Here is an 18,884-nt window from a genome sequence, read left to right as displayed (position 1 = left end):
ATCAGCTCTGCTCGGGGTGTCAGAGCTTGGGCACAGGGACCAGCGTGGATTAATAATTTAAATATTTTTCACTCAGGAGCCAACATAAAAAAAGAAAAAATGAGGCACAAGTGACAGTGTTTGTTACTGCACTTGGGAAGCAGTAATTAATTCTTGGAAATTCCCATTTTAATGGCCCAGGGAGCTGCACCCAGAGCAAGGTGCTGCTGGCTGGCAGGATTCCTCTGGGCAGGTTCCCTGGGGCTGAGCATCCCTTGGGAAAAGGATTCCGGGGGTGTTCTGGAAGGGGAGGAGCCTCCCGGAGCTCTTCTCTCTGGGTGATAACAGCAGCGAGGGCTCCTGGTTCCCTCTGGGGGGATCACACTTGGAGGAGCTGAAAATAGCCCTGGGGGGTCCAGGTGGAAAAGGATTCTCGGGAATATCCCGGGATTTGGACAGTGGGCAGCAGGGAAAAGGGGGGTGGGTGTGTGATCAGTCAAACCTCCCAGACCCAAACTCTGGGGGGGGGGTTGTACAACTGGTTAATTCTCCCTTTAATCAGGGTCAGGTCCTGATGAGCCACGTGACAGAGGTGCTTGTTTACAGCCATCCCTCCCCTCCAGGAATGGCTCCCCGGCTCTGACTCACTGTTTGCCAGCAAAACAAGCGTGTCCCGGGCCGGGAGGGACCGGAGCCCTGGCTCTGGGGGGCTGAGATGGGCTCTGGCAGCTCCCCCAGGGCCAGCCCTGCAGGCTGGACTTTGCTCCCCTCCCGCTTCCAGCACAATCGATAGTCCATGGAGCAGAGCTCCCATTGAATCCCCATCCCACTGCAGGCAGGGCCTGGAGTGGCACCCCAAAGGCACCTCCTGGGCCAGGCTGCTGCTCCCCTGCTCCGCCTGGAGCCTCCTCCTCCTCCATCCCTGCTCCAGTTTCTCTTTCGGGTCATTTCCCCTCACTTTTGGCACCTGCCGATCCCACATCCCACTTTGCTGCAGGGAAAGGGTTCCCATGGGAGTGTTGCCCCCCAGGGAAGTGTTGCCCCCCGTGGGTGGGAGGTGGGGGACACAGTGACCCCGAGGGCTCTCAGATCCTTCCCAAAAAGCACCACTTTTCCCTCTCATCGAATTCCCGCTGCAAGTTGCACCTGTGGGAAAATAGTCTGGCCAGAAAACAAGGACAGGACCATCCCCTGGTGTGGAGCCTATGGAATTCCTGTCATTCCTGGCACAAGCCATCTTAAAATCCTCGTCTGAGGGTTTTCCCCTTTTCTCCTTGAACTATTTAAGGCTGTGGTCACTTCATTCCAAACTTCTCCCCAGCAACGTGAAAGATCCTGGAATCCCAGAATCTTGGGATCGCTGAGGTTGGAAAAGCCTCCAGGATCATCCACCCTGTGCCCAACTCCCCCCTTGTCCCCCAGGTCCTCCAGTCCTTCCTGGGGCACCTCCAGGGACTCCAAACCTCCCTGGGCAGCCCCTTCCAGTGCCTGAGCACCCTTTCCAGGAGGGAATTCCTCCGGATGAAACCCCTTCCCGAGGTTTGCTGTTCTCGGGAGCGAGGGGAGCTCCTGGAGGTGTCCCAGCTCCCCCTCCCTCGGCGCTCTGGACCATCAAACCACCCGGGAGCTGCCTCTGCCTTTGCCAAAACCTTTCCCGGGCTCCGGAACCCGTTTGTCCTGTTCATCACCCAGCCCTGGCAGCTCCCCAGGCTCCCGTGGCCGCAGGACGGTGACCAAGGCCCCCAGCCCTGGCTCCTGCCTGACCCACGCTGGGACGTGCATCGAGGGGAGGCTTCGTCTCCCTTGTCCTCCCTCCTTTGGGGACAATTTCTCCTGCATTTTCAGGGCTTTTTTCCCCCTCACATCCCAAATTCCGCTCCCGCCGCCAAACCCGCGTCGTGGCGTGTGTTGAGTGTTGTGCTGGGGGGTGTTTCATGGAGGGTGGGCAGTGCAGTGTTAAAACGCACGGGAAGGATGATTTGATCCATGTTATTTACGGACTTGGCGTTTGGAGAAAGAAAAACTTTGCGTTGGGCCTTTGTGGCTCCGGGAAAGTCGGTGATGAGACGCTGGGGCTGTGCCGGGGAGTGGAGGCTCCACAACATCAACCCCGGTCACCAAACGAACATTTATGGGGTTTCCTGGCTTTGGGCCACGTTCCCAAGGGAAAGCCAGGCCCAGGCGAGCACCGAGGGCACTCTGTGGGGTTGGATCCGTGTAAAAATTGATCCAAAGAAAGGCAGCGGGGAGGAGGGAACCACCCCCAGGGGCTCCCGGGAATGCCCTCCTGGAGCTGTCCCCGTGGTGACACACCCCAGGGATGTCCCCTTCCCTGGAGAATTCCAGCCTTCCCTCTTCCCTGGGCTCAACGGAGCAGCTTTAACCCAGGCCCGGGTGGGAGGTGCTGAGGTGACACGGCCCAGGCGTTGCTTTTCCAGCCCTGGAGGTGTCCAAGGAACCCCTGGAGGTGTCCAAGGAACCCCTGGAGGTGTCCAAGGAACCCCTGGAGGCGTCCAAGGAACCCCTGGAGGCGTCCAAGGAACCCCTGGAGGCGTCCAAGGAACCCCTGGAGGTGGCACTCGGTGCTCTGGGCACAGGGTGGACTCCGTGACCTTGGAGGGCCTTTCCAACCCCTGGGATCCCGGGATTTTGTGACTCTGCATCATCACCTGAGTCACGACAAGGCTGCTGCCTGCCCACAGAAACAGCCCCCCCAGTTCTCCACAGCTGGGGTTTAATTCAAATATATTTAATTTAGATTGAAATCCAGTGATCTGAGCAACAGATCCCCGCCTGTTTTAATGAAGGTGGGGTTTGGTTGGAAGGTCCAGAGCCCCAAAAAGGAGGATATTCAGATTAAAGGTGCTCAGGGCCTGGGCTGGGGGCATCTGAGGTGCTGTTTCTAGGACTGGCCTGGAGTGGGGGGTGTCCCTGCCCATGGTCCTTCCAACCCAAACCATCCCGGGATTCTGCTTGAGCTGGGATCAGGCTCTGTGCAATCCTGTTTTAGCCGTGCTCTCCTGCCTGGCCCGGGGGTTGATGTATTAAAACAGGGATCAGATACCATTGATTAATTAGTGGCTGATGTCTGCTTTGGCTGCTGGACCTGAGATGCCCACAGAATTCCATCCCAAATCCAGCTGGATTTTCCCAGAAGGGATGGGGGGGGAAGTTCGTGGCTTGGTCCCAGTGGGAAGTGGTGACACTTCCCTTCCCTTCCCTGAGCTTGGAGAGGCACCTGTGGCTTCTGACAGGGGTTTTTCCATGGTTTTTAATGTCAAAAAATACTCAGCAAGACTTTTGAGGATATGCTGACCGGGAGGGAAAGGGGATGTCTCTGCTGGAATTCCTTTGGGCTGGAATGTGGGGCAGGACAAGATCTGCATGTGATAAAGGGATCGGGAATAATAATAATAATAATAGTAGTAGTAGTAGTAGCGGTAGTAATACAGCTCAGAATTCCTTCTGCTGTGGACTCGGCCTAAAATAATTTATATTCTGGACTTAAGATCGGGCGAACGCGGCTTCAGCAAACCCTCCCGAGCTTCCCCGTGAACGGGCAGGAGGGGAGAGAGGCAGCACCGCTCCCAGAACGCCCTTCCCTGCCCCGTCCCGGCGCGGCCGGGAGCCGGGAATGCGGCCGGGAATGCCTCCCGTCCCGGGGGATCGGGACCCGCTTCTGGGGGGGATTTTAAATGGGATTTTTAAGGGGGGGTTTTACGGGGTTTTGAGGCCGCGCGGGGAAAGCGCTGGTTCGCTGCTGGCTGGGGGGAGCGTCTCCCCCGAGGGTGGGTCTCTCCCCAGGGTGGGTCTCTCCCCAGGGTGGGTCTCCCCCGAGGGTGGGTCTCTCCCCAGGGTGGGTCTCCCCCGAGGGTGGGTCTCCCCCGAGGGTGGGTCTCGCCTGTCCCGAGCCCGCGGCGCTCGGAGCGGCTCCGCGGGGTCTTCCCTGGTGCCGGTACCGGGAGAGCCGTGCCCGGAGCGGAGAGCCCTGCCCCGGGCGCCGTGAATGCGCTTCCTCCCCGGCTGCCCGCGGGCCGGAGGGCGCTCCACGTCCCGTTTAACCCGTTCCCATTCCCATTCCCGTTCCCGGCTCCGCGGCCGCTCCACGTGGCCCCCGGCGGGACCCCGCGCGCCCCCCCCCACCCCCCCCGCCATCCCAGCGCGCGCGCCGCGCCGCGCCCGCAGCCAATCGGCGCCCTCGTGACATCCGCGCGCGACCCCCGCGGCCAATGGCGCCCCGCGGCACAAACCTGCGGCTCCCCCCTCCAGCGCGCGCCCGGCGCGGGGGGGGGGTGTGTGAGGGTGGGGAGGGGGAAGGGGAGGGGGGGAGAGGGAAAGGTGCGGGGGGGGGGGGGGGGCGGGACCGTCCCCGGCCCCCAGACCCCGCTCCCGCTCCCCGGGGCTCTCCCGGTGTCCTCCGCCCGTCCCCCCGCCCCCGCCGCCGCACGGGCCGCCCCCGCCGCCCTGCCCCGCGCATGCTCCGCCCGTGACGCCGCGACTCCATGTGTGAGGAGCGCATTATCGGGCACCGGGCGGGGGGAGCGGCCGCGCGCGGGCTGGGAGGGGGGGCCACGGCCGTCACCGGGGGGACATCCCCGCACCGGAGAGCAGGGGAGGGGGGGCACGGCGCGGGCACGGCGGAGCGGCGGCACGGGCAGGGCGCGGAGCGGCGGCGGCGGCGGATGCGGCCGGAGCGGCGGGGGAGGCGCGGCGGAGGAGGAGGAGGAGGAGGAGGAGGAGGAGGAGGAGGGCGAGTTGGCACGTTAAAACTTCTCGGTGGGTTTTATTGTCTCCGGGAGGGAACGGCGGCGGGGAGGAGGAGGAGGAGGGCGGGAGGGGTTTTAGGGGCAGGCAGCGGGCTCCGGGCTGCGGGAGCGCTCCCGGGGAAGTTCCGGCGGTGCGGGGAGCCGGGAAAAGTGCGAAGTGCCGGGGCGCGCTTCGGGGCTGAGCCTCTGCCGGGCCGGCGTGGAAGGGTCTGTGTGTGTGTGTCCGTCCGTGTGTCCGTCCGTGGGTGCCGGGGCTCATCCCCGCCCCTCCTCCTTCCCCCCCGTGCCAACCCCAAACTTCGCCGAGCGCCCCCGGGGGGGGGGTGGGGGGTTGCGCGTGGGGGGGGGTCTCCACCGGCTTTTGTTCGGCGTTTGTTTCGGAAAGTTGTTACGGGCTTTTCCGCCGTGCTGCTGCTTCCTCTTCCTCCTCCTCCTCCTCCTCCTCCTCCGTCGCCGCCCGGCGCCGGCTCGAGGCGGGACCACAAGAAGGGGGCAACGGGGGATTATTATTATTATTATTATTATTATTATTATTATTATTATTATTATTAACCCCGGACAATCCCCCCCCCCCCCTCTCCCACTCCCGCACCGTGTCCCGCAGCCCCCGCCGTGGCCCTGGCCGGGCTGTGCCCGCGGCCCGTGTCACAATAAGAGTCCTCGCCCGCCCCCTTTCCTTGCGGGTTCGACCCCCGCATCCCCCCCCCCTTTTTCCCCGGGGGGGACAGCGAGCGGTCCCCGCTGCCCCGCGGTGCCCCCGGACGGGGGCACCGCGGGGTAGCGGGGACCGGTCGCTGTCCCCTGGGGGGGGGATGTTGCGGGACACCCCCCCCCCCTCGCTCCCTCATTTATTTATTTATTTAATTTTTTATTTCGTTTCTCTCGGTTTTACTTTCGCTCGTCTTTTTTTTTTTATTATTATTATTTATTTATTTATTTTGGTGCTTTCCCCCGGTAAGCTCAAGAGCGAGTTCATTCCCCCCCCGGATACCTTGGGGATTCCAGGCATGGCTCCCACCCTTCCCAGCTCCCTCTCTCTCTCTCTCTCTCTCTCTCCAGGTGTTTTCCCCCTGCTCCTGCCTCCTCTGAGAGCAGCTGGAAAGCAAGAGAGGTAGAGAGGAGCTGCTGGTGGAGAGACAGTCACACAGGAAGTGAAAGCAGAGGGGCCTTTGGGAATAAGGCATGCCAGGAGGCTGGAAGCTGCCATGGATCAGCGGGATCAGCGGGAGGGAGAGCCCTGCTCTCCCTCCCAGACAAAACTATTGACTGGCTGCTCCAGCAGAAGGGCAGGGAAGAGGAGGAGGAGGAGCAGGAGGTGGTGAGGGACCAAGGCAGGGAGGAAAGTGAGGAATAAAGGGGTGTGTGGCACGTGGAAGAAGCTTTTTTTCGGTGGGAGCGAGCGGGCTGGGCTCGTGGCAAACATCAGTGCCAGCAGCTCCCCTGGGATGTGGGGTGACCCTGCCCTGGTGCCCGCTGGGGAAGCCAACAGCCCCCCAAACCCACGGGTGGGGGCAGAGCTGGGGGTCACCCCCCCCTCAGTGCCATTCCCTGCACGTTCCCATCCAGGGATCCCGCTGGCATCGCCCTGGGGGGGTCTGGAGTGCCAGGCTCCGGGCAGGAATGTGAAGGGGGTGATATCCTGGGGCTGGGAGCTGCTCTGTCCGGGTGTTCCTGCCCCAGACCCCCCCCCCCGGGATGTTTGGCAGCCTGGTGGGTGTGGAAGCTCCCAGCTCTGCCACCAGTTCACACCAGTTCGCACCAGTTCAGGTGTGATCTGTGGGTGAGCAACAGGCTGCTGCTCCTCTGGCTTCTCCCAGTGCCAGGAGCGGATCCCTCCCCGGTGGGATGCTCGGGGTGAACTCCGGGTGTGGGAAGCGCCGAGTTCTGTGCTGGGAAGGAACAACCCCCTTGCTGAGCGTCCCCTGGGCAGGGGGAGCTGCCCCTCCGAGGGGACTCGGTGCCCCCCTGCCCCTCCGAGGGGACTCGGTGCCCCCCTGCCCCTCCGAGGGGACTCGGTGCCCCCCTGCCCCTCCGAGGGGACTCAGTGCCCCCCTGCCCCTCCGAGGGGACTCAGTGCCCGGCAGGACTCAGGCAGGTGACTGTGGTTCCCTCTGCTCCCGGGGGGAAGCTCAGAGGAGCAGCTGCTCCCAGCCCTGGCAGCCCCGGGGAGCCGTGAGGAGGTTCCTGGGTGGGTGATGATGCAACAGTGCTGGGGTGTGAGGCAGTGTCCGTGTGTCAGGGCTGGAGCCCATCCAGCTGCCAGACGACTTTCTGCACTAATTACACCCTGACAGCCGTGTGTGGAGCAGCTTCCAGCCATCCTGGGATCACTGGCGTTGGGAAAGGCCTCCAGGATCGTGGAGTCCTGTGCCCAATTCCCACCTTGTCCCCCAGCCCAGAGCACTGAGGGCCACCTCCAGTCCTTCCTTGGGCACCTCCAGGGCTGGGGACTCCAAACCTCACCTGACCACCCTTTCCATGAGGAAATCCCTCCTGGTGTCCAACCTGGACCTCCCCTGGCACAGCTTGAGGCCGTTCCCTCTTGTCCTGTTGTTCCCTGGGAGCAGAGTCCAACTCCCCTCAGCTCCAGCTGGTTCCAGTTCAGGCAGTGCTGGTGTGCTCTGGGATGTTGGTGAGGTTTGTGCACGGCAGGGGAAGGGTTTGGATCCCTTATTCCCACACCCATCTGTAGATCCAGCCTTTGGTCCTCTCAGGGACCTCAGGTGGGAGCTGGAGTTATCCCTGTGCTGCCAGAGGAACTGGAATTGTGGGAGGAACTTGGGCTTGAACTTCTGTTTGCTGCTTCTCCCGCTCCCTCCGTGGGGGATCCGAACATCCCCTCTCCTTCCTGAGCCACCTCTGCTCCGCTGCTGGAGGGGGCAAAGAGAGGGAATGATGCTTGGGATGAGGGGAATCCACTCCTGGCATTCCTGGGGTGGTGCTGGAAGGGTTTAAAAACCAAGCCCAAAGTTCCTTGGGGTGTGATGAGGCCACGTTTGGGGTCACCTCCCACCTCCAGGGATACCTCTGGAAATGGTGGAGTCCTTGGCCGGTCCCCAACCATCCAAAAATCCCGACATCTGGCACAAAACTGGGCAAGGAGAGAAGAGTCTGGCATTCCTGGGGCCAGCTGGAAGGGTTTAAAAACCAAGTCTAAAGTTCCTTGGGGTGTGATGAGGCCACGTTTGGGGTCACCTCCCACCTCCAGGGATACCTCTGGAAATGGTGGAGTCCTTGGCCGGTCCCCAACCATCCAAAATTCCCAACATCTGGCACAAAACTGGGCAAGGAGAGAAGAGTCCAGGGGGGCCAGCAAGGCTCAGCTTTGCTCTTTGGGTGGAGCTTTCCCTTTGTGTGTAACCTGTGCCTGGAAAATGCCCTTTTGCCCCCCAAACTCGGGGGGTTTGGGGCACGTTTTGACCCCCAAACTTCCAGGTGGGATGCATGGATGTCCCTCACTGGCAGGAGCCATTAAAGGGCACTGAATGCATTTTAAACCCCCCAAATCTTTGGGGTCAAAGGCTTTTTTTTTTTTTTGTTATTTTATTTTATTCTGAGCTCCTCCCCGGGCTCCGCTCACCTGTGACACTCCAGCCCCTCGCTTGTTTTGCCCACAGAAAACTCGGGAGGGGAACACGTGGCCGTGCCCCTTCCCCCTTTGGGATGGAAACCCTCACGCTGAGCCCCTGTTGCAAAATTAAAAGGGAAGCTGAGTGATGGTCGTGGAGGTTTTTCTGTCCCTGTGACAATGGGAACCTCCCAGCCCTGCTCCGGGCGCTCCCGCACCTCCAGTTTGTGACCTTTTCCTCTTAAAAACCTGGGTAACGAGGGACTGTCTGCTCTGGGTGTTGTGGGGTTTGTTGGTTTGGTTTTTTTTCTTCACTCCAAATGTTCCTGGGGACTGTGGTGGCTGGAAAAAAATGCGGGAGGGATCTATTTTTAGGCCGAGGGGAAGAAAAACGTTGGGTTTGTGGAAAGCTGCTCCCGCTCGAGGGGTCGCGGAGGGGCCGGGATGGGAAGTGTGATGTGGCTGAGTTTTTTTGGGGAATGGCACATGGGAATTCTTCCCAGTTCTGCCAAAACAAGTGTCAGAGAGGAGAAGGTGCCGCTGGAAGCTCCAGGACAGCCTTTGGGTTGCGTTTTTCCTTGGAATTCTGGTTTCCAGGTGGTTCCATCGGGCTGTCCCCACGTGCTGCTGGTTTTAGATTTTTGCCCTTAAAACCTCCAAGGGCGAGTTTGGCACTTTATTTGTGGACATGGTGCTCGTTCCTGCGCTCTGGGGTGATGGAGAGGTGCAAAGACTTCCTTGGGATCCTCTTTTTTTAGGCTTTCCCGTGTTTCCCTCGGTCTCTGCATCCCTGTGGCACCCCTTCACCTGGGAATGGAATCCTGGAATGGCTGGGTTTGGAAGGGGGTTAAATCCCACCCAGTGCCACCCCCTGCCACGGGCAGGGACAAATCCCACTCTGCCAGGTTGCTCCAGCCTGGCCTTGGACACTTGCAGGGATGGAGAAGCATCTCCCAGTGTCTCCAGCTGAGTGCTGGTGGATGTGTGAACAGGTTGGTGCCTGGAGTGCTTTTCCAGGCACAGAGGGGTGAGGGAGGCCGGGCATTGCCTGAATTCCTGGTATTTGCATCCCATGAAGTGGCAGGAGCCGGGCACTGGAGTCCTGGGTCATTCCAGCAGGGAATGGGGGGGAGGTTCTGCCTCCCCTGCTGGGAGGAGCTTCCCCTCACTTCCCACCCCGTCATTCCCGACTCTTCAGCAGTCAGGGTTTGAACTCGGGGCTCTGGCAAAGCGGGGAACAAAACCCTTCAGAAGGTGTGATGGTGCCTCAGAAAGCTGGGATTTCTTTTTCCATCACATTTGCTGGAAGGCTGGGTGGTTATGATGCCCCTTCCCCATTAAACACCCCAGACAAACAGGAGTTCATGGTGAGATCTCTGTGCTGGAGGTGAAGGGATAAAAGTCTGATTTTGGAGCTTTTCAATGGGGGGAAAAAAAACCCCGAAGCCTTGACTGAGTTTTCAGTGAGTCCTGAAACTGGGGCTGTCGTGACCCCCCTCCTTCACTCTGGGGTCCAACCAAGTCCTTTTGGGGCTGTTCCTGGGGGGAAATATCCCTGGGGACGGTCAGCAGCGGCTTTTCCCCTGGTTGGATTATCCTACAGAGACTTCCCAGGTGCTGAAACGAGGCAGGAATTGAATCCCAGGGTTCCCTTTGCTGCTGGTTTCCCTGGAGCTGGGTGAGGAGCAGCCGTGCCCAGGGGGCTCCTTGGCTGCTCCAGCCTCGTGATCCCGGGCTTGGGAATGCTTGGGAGAATTAGGGGAGCTGAGCTGGAGCCATTCATGTTTAATAGGATCTCAGGAAATCCCCTGGGAATCAGGGCTCTGGACAGCCGAGCCACCCACTGAGATCCAGCCCCAACAGAGAGCTGGAATTCCCTGGGTTTCCTTGGAAAACGTGGAAGTTCCACCTCTCCAGTGGCAGGGTGTGATGCTGGTGTCACTTCAGTAGGATGGTGTTGGGGAGGGAGGATCCAGAGGAGCTCATTCCACCTGTGGATTGTGTTCCTGGAAAGCTGGGGATGCTCCAGGAGCAGGGACCTCCCTTCCCAGGGAGGCACCAGCCCAGGATTCCCGGAGGAGCTGTGGCTGCCCCAGCCCTGGAAGTGTCCAAGGCCGGGTTGGAGCAGCCTGGGATAGTGGGAGGTGTCCCTGGATGGGCTTTGAGGTCCCTCCAACCCAGTTATCCCAGGTGGCAGTGGGAAGCCATTCCCTGTGTGCTGTGCCCCCATTCCCTGTGTTTTTGGGCAAGTCCAACCTCACTTCCCACAAACCCTGCGGAGGATCCGGGAGTCTCCGGTTCCCTCCTGCTCCTCCGGCCCCTCCCGGGCTGGTCCCCAGTGGTTGGATGGATCCCTCGATCCCATCGATCCAGAGGGTGTCCATTCCAACTGCTGGCCATGGCCTGCCCCGCTGTTATCCCTGGGAATTCCGGAGGGACTGGGAGAGACTCTTAATTTGCCGTCGGTTGGATTTGCCGTCGGAGCCCGGGATTAAGGAGCTCCTGGAAGGAGCTTTTTTCCCCTCCCTCCAAGGTGGCACCTGGAGAGGCTCAGGCTGAGGGAGGACTGGGCAGATCCCTCTGGGATTTTTGGGCCCTTGGATATCGGGAGAGGCACAGGATGGATCAGGAGCCGTGAATCCCCAGGGAATTGCTTTCCCACTCTGTGTTCACGCCCTGCAGGGCTTCCCTCTTATCCCGTGGCTCCTCCTGGAATCCTGTGGAGGTGTGCAGGGAGGAATCTGGGATTTCTGGAGCGTCCATTGTCCCTCAGTTTGACTCTTGGAATTCTCCTCCTGCACCGACCAACCCCTGGGAGTTTTTAACTCTGTGTCCGGAGCTGTTCAACAGCAAAAGCCAAGGAATAATACTGGAGTGGAAATGGGAGTTTTCTGCTCACCAGCTTGCTCAGATTCCCAGAAAGGGCAGAAATTCTCTTCCCTGGGTTGTCTGAGGGGGGTTTGTGCAGGATTTGGAGAATCCCAAGCCTGTGTTGGTCTGGAAATGTGACGCTTTAAACCCCTGTTTTGGGGGGTAAATCTGCTGGGTTTTACTGGATCACTGTTCTTCTGGGTGATGGGAGTCGGGAATGTTGGTGGCAAGGAGAGCCCTGGTGTTCTGATGTAGAAATTCCAGCATTAGTTCAAGGGGGGAAAAAAAAAAAAGAAAAAAAAAGAAAAGAGGGAAACTTGGGAGTGCCAGAGAAGGGTCTGAGCCAACGGAGCTGATCCTGCTCCAGTGGGTGCTGGATCCTTGGAATGTTTCACTTCTCGGGGGTTTAAAAGTTTCTTGATGAGAATGAGACCCAGAAATCCTCCGGAATGAAGCCTCCAGGCTCTGGAACAAGGGGCAGGGAGAGGATTCCCAGGGCTTGGCTTTCCCGGAGGAGCCGGGGCAGGACCTGCAGGGAGGGCACAGGGCTGGCCTTGGACACCCAGGACCTGCACTCAGGGCTTCCTGCAGCTCCAGTTCGTGCATCCCAAAGCTTCCCAGCCACTTTTCTGCTGGAAGAGCTGCTGCTTTGGCTTCCAGGGATTAACTGTTTAATCCCCAGCTTCCCTGAGCCGCCGCTTCCAAAGGAATCCTCCGGGCTGTTTTTCCTCTGGATGCTGGTGTGTTTTCCTTGGTTGCTTCAGCTGCAAAGCGAGCCTGTTAAATTCCAAATTCCCACCTTGGAGAGGCGGGAGGAGGCCTGGGCAGGGCTGGAAGAGGCCGTGGAGCCGGGAGCTCCCTGTGGAAACTTCCAGGCCCGGAATGTGGGTCAGCGGGAGCGGCGGCTCCGAAGGGGTTAAACGGCTCCTCCGGATCCCTGGAGGAGGAAAACTATTTTGGTCCCATGACAGGGACACTCCGGGAGTTCTGCCCTGTGCTCATGGAGCCTCGGGAATGCGGGAATATGGTCTGGGAGGGAGCGATCCCTGCTGACCCCCCAGCACAGGGAGCACTGCCCAGCTCATCCAGGGAAAACTCCTTGGGAAGCTCAGGCTCTGAGCTGGAGGTGCCTCCTGTGCTCCCTGGAGGATCCTCCCTTCCCACCAGGACCTTTCCCAGTCCCCTCCTTGAAATGATCCCTGCCAGGCAGGAGAATCCCCCTTTTTTAACTTTAATTTGGATTTTTATTTTCCCCCCCTTTCCCTCCTCCCCCCCCCAGCAGCTTCTGCTCCAGATCTCCAATTCCTGTGGCTGTGCTGGAGTTCAGGGCTCCCAGTGCCAGTGCCAGGGCTCCCAATTCCATTGCCAGGGCTCCCAATTCCATTGCCAGGGCTCCCAATTCCATTGCCAGGGCTCCCAATTCCATTACCAGGGCTCCCAATTCCATTGCCAGGGCTCCCAATTCCATTACCAGGGCTCCCAATTCCATTACCAGGGCTCCCAATTCCATTACCAGGGCTCCCAATTCCATTGCCAGGGCTCCCAGTTCCAGGGCTCCCAATTCCCATGTCAGTGCCATAGTTCCAGAATTCCCAATTCCCGTGGTCCTTGGCACCCCCAGCCCATGGAGGGGGGGCTGTGTGTGTCTCTCTGTCCCTGAGGGAGGGTTTGTCCGTGTCCAGGGTGCAGGAGGAGCCCATGGAATTGTGCCCTGCCCTGTCCAGGGGCTTTTCCAGCCCCACCGAGGTTTTCAGTGGGCTCCTAATTAGAAAAGCATTGGATAATAGGATGAGCTATAATTAGCCAGACCTGCCCTCTGGAATGCTGACCCGGATCCATTCACTCCCTTTCTGTATCTACACTTTTGTAGCAGTTTGGTGAACCTTTGGAATCCTTTTGGGATTGCCTAAGACAGGAAATCAGGGAAGCTGTGCCGGGCACGGTGTCCTGGCTCTGGGGACAGAGTGACTTTGGGGATGGATCCCAGGGGTGACCCTTTCCAGCCCTTCCCCCTCTCCAGGGAGGAGCACTGGGAGCTGGGCAGCTGCTCCCCTGCCTTTGGGGTGAAGGGAAATTCCCTCTGGAACTTTGGGAGGGGGGAAGTGACTCAGTCCCTGGTGGCTGCCACGGGAGGTCGAGCTGGCAGGGAGGAGTTTGGGCAGCCACTGGGCACCAGTTATGGGGCTGCACCCCCACCCTGATCCCGGGAGCCCACCCTGATCCCGGGAACCCACCCTGATCCCGGGAACCCACCCTGATCCCAGGAAACCATCCTGATCCCGGGAGCCCACCCTGATCCCGGGAGCCCACCCTGATCCCAGGAACCCACCCTGATCCGGGGAGCCCACCCTGATCCCAGGAGCCCACCCCCATCCCGGGAGCCCACGCTGATCCCAGGGAGCCCACCCTGATCCCGGGAACCCACCTGGATCCCAGGAACCCACCTTGATCCGGGGAGCCCACCCTGATCCCAGGAACCCACCCTGATCCCGGGAGCCCTCCCCCATCCCGGGCAATCTCGGGGCTGCCAGGGGCCGTGTCCCGGGGTTGGGATATCAGGATTGGGGCTCCTGGACCCCCCCCTGCACCGCTGGCACCGGGAGCTGTGGCACATCCCGTGGGAATTCCTGCCTGCCCGGAGCAGGCTGGCCGTGGGCTCCTTCCCTGGGTGTTTTCCTGGAGGGAGAGGGAAGGGTGGGAAGGGACACCCTGCAGGATGTGACAGGGGTGCTGTTGGGCAGGGCAGTGCCAGCCAGCAGAGCTGCTGCTGCTGCAGGAACGGCCCCACAAACCCAGGGAATGTTGCCTCAGGATGATTTTCAGGCTGTGCAGGACAAAAACTTCTCCAGGGAGTTGTTTGACTTGCAGCTTCCTGGGAGCTGCTGCAGGGAATGGGGACGGGGCCTCCAACAGGGTCAGGAACAGGGGACAACTGACCTCACCCGTGTCCTGGGGGCAGTGGCATGGAATCCCAGGATGGTTGGGATTGGGAGGGACCTCTGGAGATCCCCCCAGTCCAACCCCCTGCCCGGGCAGGGTCACTTGGAGCTGGTGGCACAGGGACACGTCCAGGAGGGGTTGGGATGTGTCCAGGAGGGGTTGGGATGTGTCCAGGAGGGGTTGGGATGTCTCCAGACAGGGAGACTCCACTCCTTGCCTGGGCAGCTGTTCCAGGCTCTGCCACCTCCGTGGACAGAAGTTCTTCCTCCCGTTGAGCTGGGACTTGGTGTGTTTTTAGTTTCTGGCCATCACTCCTTGTCCTACCCCTGGGAAGAGTCTGGGACCATCCTCTGGACTCATCCTTGGAGATATTTATGGATTGCTGGGATCCCCTCTCTGGACTAAACCCACCCAGCACATCCAGCTTGGCTTTAAACCTGCCCTGGAGTGAAAACACCAGAGTGCTGAACGTGGGGTCCCAGCCAAGGGCAGCTCCCTTCCCCCCCATCCCAACATTCCCGCCCCTCCAGTGCCATTCCCTGCACGTGGCTGACGCTGGGCAGTCGCGTCGGCTGCGTGGTGATAATTAGTGCAATTAATGATCCAGGCTCGGCTGGGGCCTGTTGGCTCGTTGGACAAGTTAAAGGCAACGAGGCTCTTCCTGAAATTGTGTCTCCAAGTGGTTTTCCTGCGTGGATGTGTGGATGTGTGCTGCTGTTATCCCAGGTGGGAAGTGGGGAGGGGGCTCAGCAGCTGATTTCAGACTTGGGAGGGAGCTCCAGGTAAACTCAGGACAAACTCAGACCTTGGGAGGTCCTTTCCTCCTCGAGGGAAGCTCAGAGATGGGAATGTTGGTTCCAGGAAGTGTTTGGGTCAAACCAGAGGGATGATTTTCTCTGGGAATGTTGATGGAAGAAGCAGAGACTGAGGGAACACGCAGCGAGAACCCCAAGCCTGACCTGCACTCCCTTCCCTTAAATCCCGGGATGCGGCTCTTCCCTCCTTCCCGCGGGTTCCGGAGGTTGGGACGAGTGTCCCAGCGGGGTGTTTGGGGTGGGTCCTGCCCCAGAGTGTCCTGACCCTCCTCTCTCTCCCCTCAGGATCCTCAGCCACGTCCCTCTGTGCCGCTCGGCCCCGTCGGGATCCCCGCGGGAACCCATGACCTTCCCTGCCAGGTAGGAGCCGGGAATGCCGTGGGATGGGAGCGTCTGGGACACGGCACAGCCTGGAATTCCAGTCCTGGGAACACTGGGATGGGGGGAATTGTGTCCTGCACCTGCAGCTCCCGCCTTGAAGGATCAAACTCGGTTCTGTGCCTTCCCCAAAACTCCCTTTTCCCGGAGCGTCTCACACTCCAAAGGAGGGAAATCTCCCAAGTGTCCTGAGGGACAGGGAGGTTTCACGGCAGCTGCTCCATGTTGTTGGTCTGGGGCAAGAGGAGGAGCAAAAACAAGCAGGGAAATTCCTCCCTGGCATTCCTTGTGTGTCCTGGGCGTTCGTGCAGCCCCCGGGAGAGAAACCGGGAATGGGAGTGAAATGTGGGAATGGGAGTGAAATGTGGGAATGGGAGTGAAATGTGGGAATGGGAGTGAAATGTGGGAATGGGAGTGAAATGTGGGAATGGGAGTGAAATCCAGGCAGGGATTTTGGAGCCCTGGCAACGCTCAGGGAGGGAGCAGCCGAGCTCTGTCCTCTCTGGGGCTCCCCAGTCCCAGGGGGTGTCAAAGGGAGCGTTTTCTAAGGAGGAATTTAGGGATTTATCCATTGCGTGGGGGGGGGGATTTTTCCCTCCAAAAAAGGGGGATGAGGAGCAGCTGAGGGCACTTGGATTGTTCAGCTGGAGCAGGGAGTGAGGGGAGACTCCTGGGGGGTGATCCCTGTGGATCCCTCCCGGCTCAGGACATTCCAGGGTCAGTGCTCAGCATTCCTGGTCCTCACTTCTCCTCCCACCTCACCTCCTGTTGCTGTTTGTGACCCAAATCCTGCCCAGGGGTTCCATCCTGGGGACCGAAAAACGGGGAGTGGAACCCTGGGAACACCTCTCTGGGTGACCTGAGCCAGAGGTGAAGGGGCAGGAGCAGCAGGAGGATCCAGCTTGGATCATGGGAATTCCTCCACCTGCTCTTTTTTGGGTGAATTATCACCTGGAAACGCCCCAAACCCCTCGTGCTGCTGTAGAAAAGCACGTAAAATATAGAAATACCATTTTTTTTTTTGGTGCATTGAGCTTGTTACCACAATCCAAGTCCAGTGATTTTTCTGTGGGATTGAACAGGAATCTTTGTTTTGGGAGAGGGGGCTGCAGCCAGTCCATAAAAAATCCAGGAATCCCAAGGAATTTTGCCCCTGTTATCCCGTGCCCAGCCTGTGGTGCTGGGGTTGTGAGGGGCTATTTAAATATGCAAATTTGGCCACATTAAAATCAATGAACCAGCTCAGGATCCCTCCTTTAATAAACATCAGACATTAATTGGGGAGGGGGGGGGGAGAGTTTGATTGCAGCCCATTGTTTAATATTTAAATTGAATATTTAATATCAAAATCCCCCAGTAAATAAAAGTTGCAATCAAAGCCGTGGCCCCCTTTAAGCAGAAGGTTTTATTTTGGAGAGTCCCAAATAAATAGTTTTTAATGATTAATTAATATCAATGTGCCTGGAGAAATCCATTCCTGGCAGGAAGGGGCTGGGAAATTCTGCTCCTGGCTTTGTCCTTCAACAAAACCCACTTGGATTTTGATCCTCTGCTGGGGGGGGATCCCCAGGGGTGACAGAGAACCAGCTCCATCCCCGCAGCTCATCCCTGAATCCCGGAGTTGGAACCCCTGTGGTTGTGGCAGGGGTTGGTTTCCAGGCTGGATCCTCCAAAAGTGAGGAGCAGCAGCACCAGGAAAAGTATTTAAGAGGGGGAAAAAAAAAATCATATTTTAATAGATTTTTAATTGCTTTATTAGAATTTTCCCCCGACAGTGGAAACTCCTCTGAATTCCGACAAAATCAGCAAAATTCTCCCGTAGTTTCTGTCACTTCCCCTCGCCTCAGTGGCCTCAGAGTTTTACAAAAATCAGGCAAGTGATGGTTTTTCCAGGCAGCAGCTTTTCCCACTTTTCCAGCTCCGTCTCTAGTAGCACTTTGGGATGCTCCTGTCCCTGCCCAGAGCCCCGGCAGGGAGCTGGAAGGTGAGTGCCCAGGGATCTGTGGGAAGCTGGGAGGTGACTCCGAGCTCAGTGGGATTCCAGCTCCCAGATTCCAGCTCAGTGGGATTCCAGCTCCCAGATTCCAGCTCAGTGGGATTCCAGCTCCCAGATTCCAGCTCAGTGGGATTCCAGCTCCCAGATTCCAGCTCCCAGAATCCCGTTCCTGGCCCAGCCCCGAGCTCCGTGTCCCTGGTGCAGGAGCTCAGCCCCGTCTCCAGACATTCCCTTTGGGAAGTGTTTCCCCCGGGTCGCTTCCCGGCGCTCCGCAATTCCCGAGGGCGAGGATGGAGGGAGCAGCAGATCCCTGGGGCTGGAAGTGCTTCCCGAGCTCCCCTCGGAGTCCGGCACCACGTGGGGGCCCCGTGGCCGCTCCCGGCTCCTCCAGGCTCCCTTTTCCCACGTTTTCTCACGTTATCCCACGTTTTCCCCTCTGTTTCCTTCCTCTTTTCCCAGCGCTGCCAATCCCTGCCGGTGCATCACTCCGGACAACTTCCCGCTCCTGGCACGGGAGGGGACTCCCGTGGGCTCTGATCCCTGGGAATGGCGAGGATTTCCCAGCCCTCAGCAGCCCGTCCGAGTTCCCCTGGAGGAGCCGGGAGAAGGGGGAGACGATCCCAGCGGGGCCGGGGAGGGGGCGGGGGGGGGATCCCGGCCCGAGGCAGATCCCGGGAAGCAGCAGCGGCGGGAGCGCGGCCAGGGAAGGGTTAAGCGCTGCCATTTTGTTATGTAACACCCTTAATGGACACATCGGGAATGGCACCGAAATGGCAGCACTTAACCCTTGGAGGGCCGGGCCGGGCCGGCGTTCCCGCCGGGAGCAGGGATGGAGCCGGGATCCCCCGCCCGCCTCGGCCCCGGCGCTCCCGGGGCTCCTCTTTTCCCGGGATCCGGAGCCCCAGGCACGGCCTGAGCCGCCCCAGGGACCCCCCAGCCCTCCCTGCCCTCCTGCCTCGTGCCCCCTTCACCTGGGAGAACCTGGATCTGTGCTTATCCAGGTGGATCCCGGGGTGGGATGAGCCAGTTTTCCAACCTGTGGCGTTGTCCCGCTGCCCCGGCGTCGGTTCAGCCTCTAAAATCCAAGATCAGTCCCGAATTTGGCGCCTTAAAGTTCATTTTTTTTAAATATCTGCATGACAGGGTCGTGAACTTTGTGTGCAGGTCATGTTTTCCATGGATTGTTGTCACCCATGGACACAGGGATGGCACTCCATGCCTTAGAGATGGATTTTATTAATTTGTGTCTCGATTTTTAAGGACTTTTCCCAGGTTATTTCCCTTCTGGCTCCGTGCCCCAGGAGTTTTTTTTTTAGGGGGGGGGGAAAGAAAAAAGCCACTTGTGACAGAACTGGAAAACAAGCTCAGGTCAAACAGCGACTTCCCAGGGGAACATTCCATGTCCTGCTGGGAGAAAAGGATTCCCAGGCACTGTGGGGGAGTGATCCAAGGTGGCTGCAAGGCTGGTGTGTCCTGAGGATTCCAGTGGATCCTCAGGAGCAGCAAAGTTGGGATCAGATCCGTAGAAAACGCTCCCTGGGAGGCCTGGAATGTGTCTGACCCTCCTCTGG

The 18,884-nt window shown here is 59.2% G+C and overlaps 1 protein-coding gene across 2 annotated transcripts in view; it reads left to right on the top strand.

The window, feature by feature from the left end:
- GATAD2A (GATA zinc finger domain containing 2A) overlaps positions 1-18,884 on the top strand; it is a 45,459-nt gene that overhangs the window by 8,688 nt on the left and 17,887 nt on the right. For both annotated transcript variants that reach the window (XM_039390662.1, XM_039390661.1), the window contains exon 2: positions 15,225-15,299. The gene's annotated coding sequence lies outside the window, so the exon portion shown is untranslated. The remainder of the gene's footprint in view (positions 1-15,224; positions 15,300-18,884) is intronic.

This window comes from Pipra filicauda, unplaced genomic scaffold, assembly GCF_003945595.2.
Source record: "Pipra filicauda isolate LSUMZ 115617 unplaced genomic scaffold, ASM394559v2 scaffold857_size89037_pilon, whole genome shotgun sequence".
Taxonomy (NCBI): Eukaryota; Metazoa; Chordata; class Aves; order Passeriformes; family Pipridae; genus Pipra; species Pipra filicauda.
Note: the sequence above shows the minus strand (reverse complement) of the source record. Positions and strands in the feature narration are given on the sequence as shown.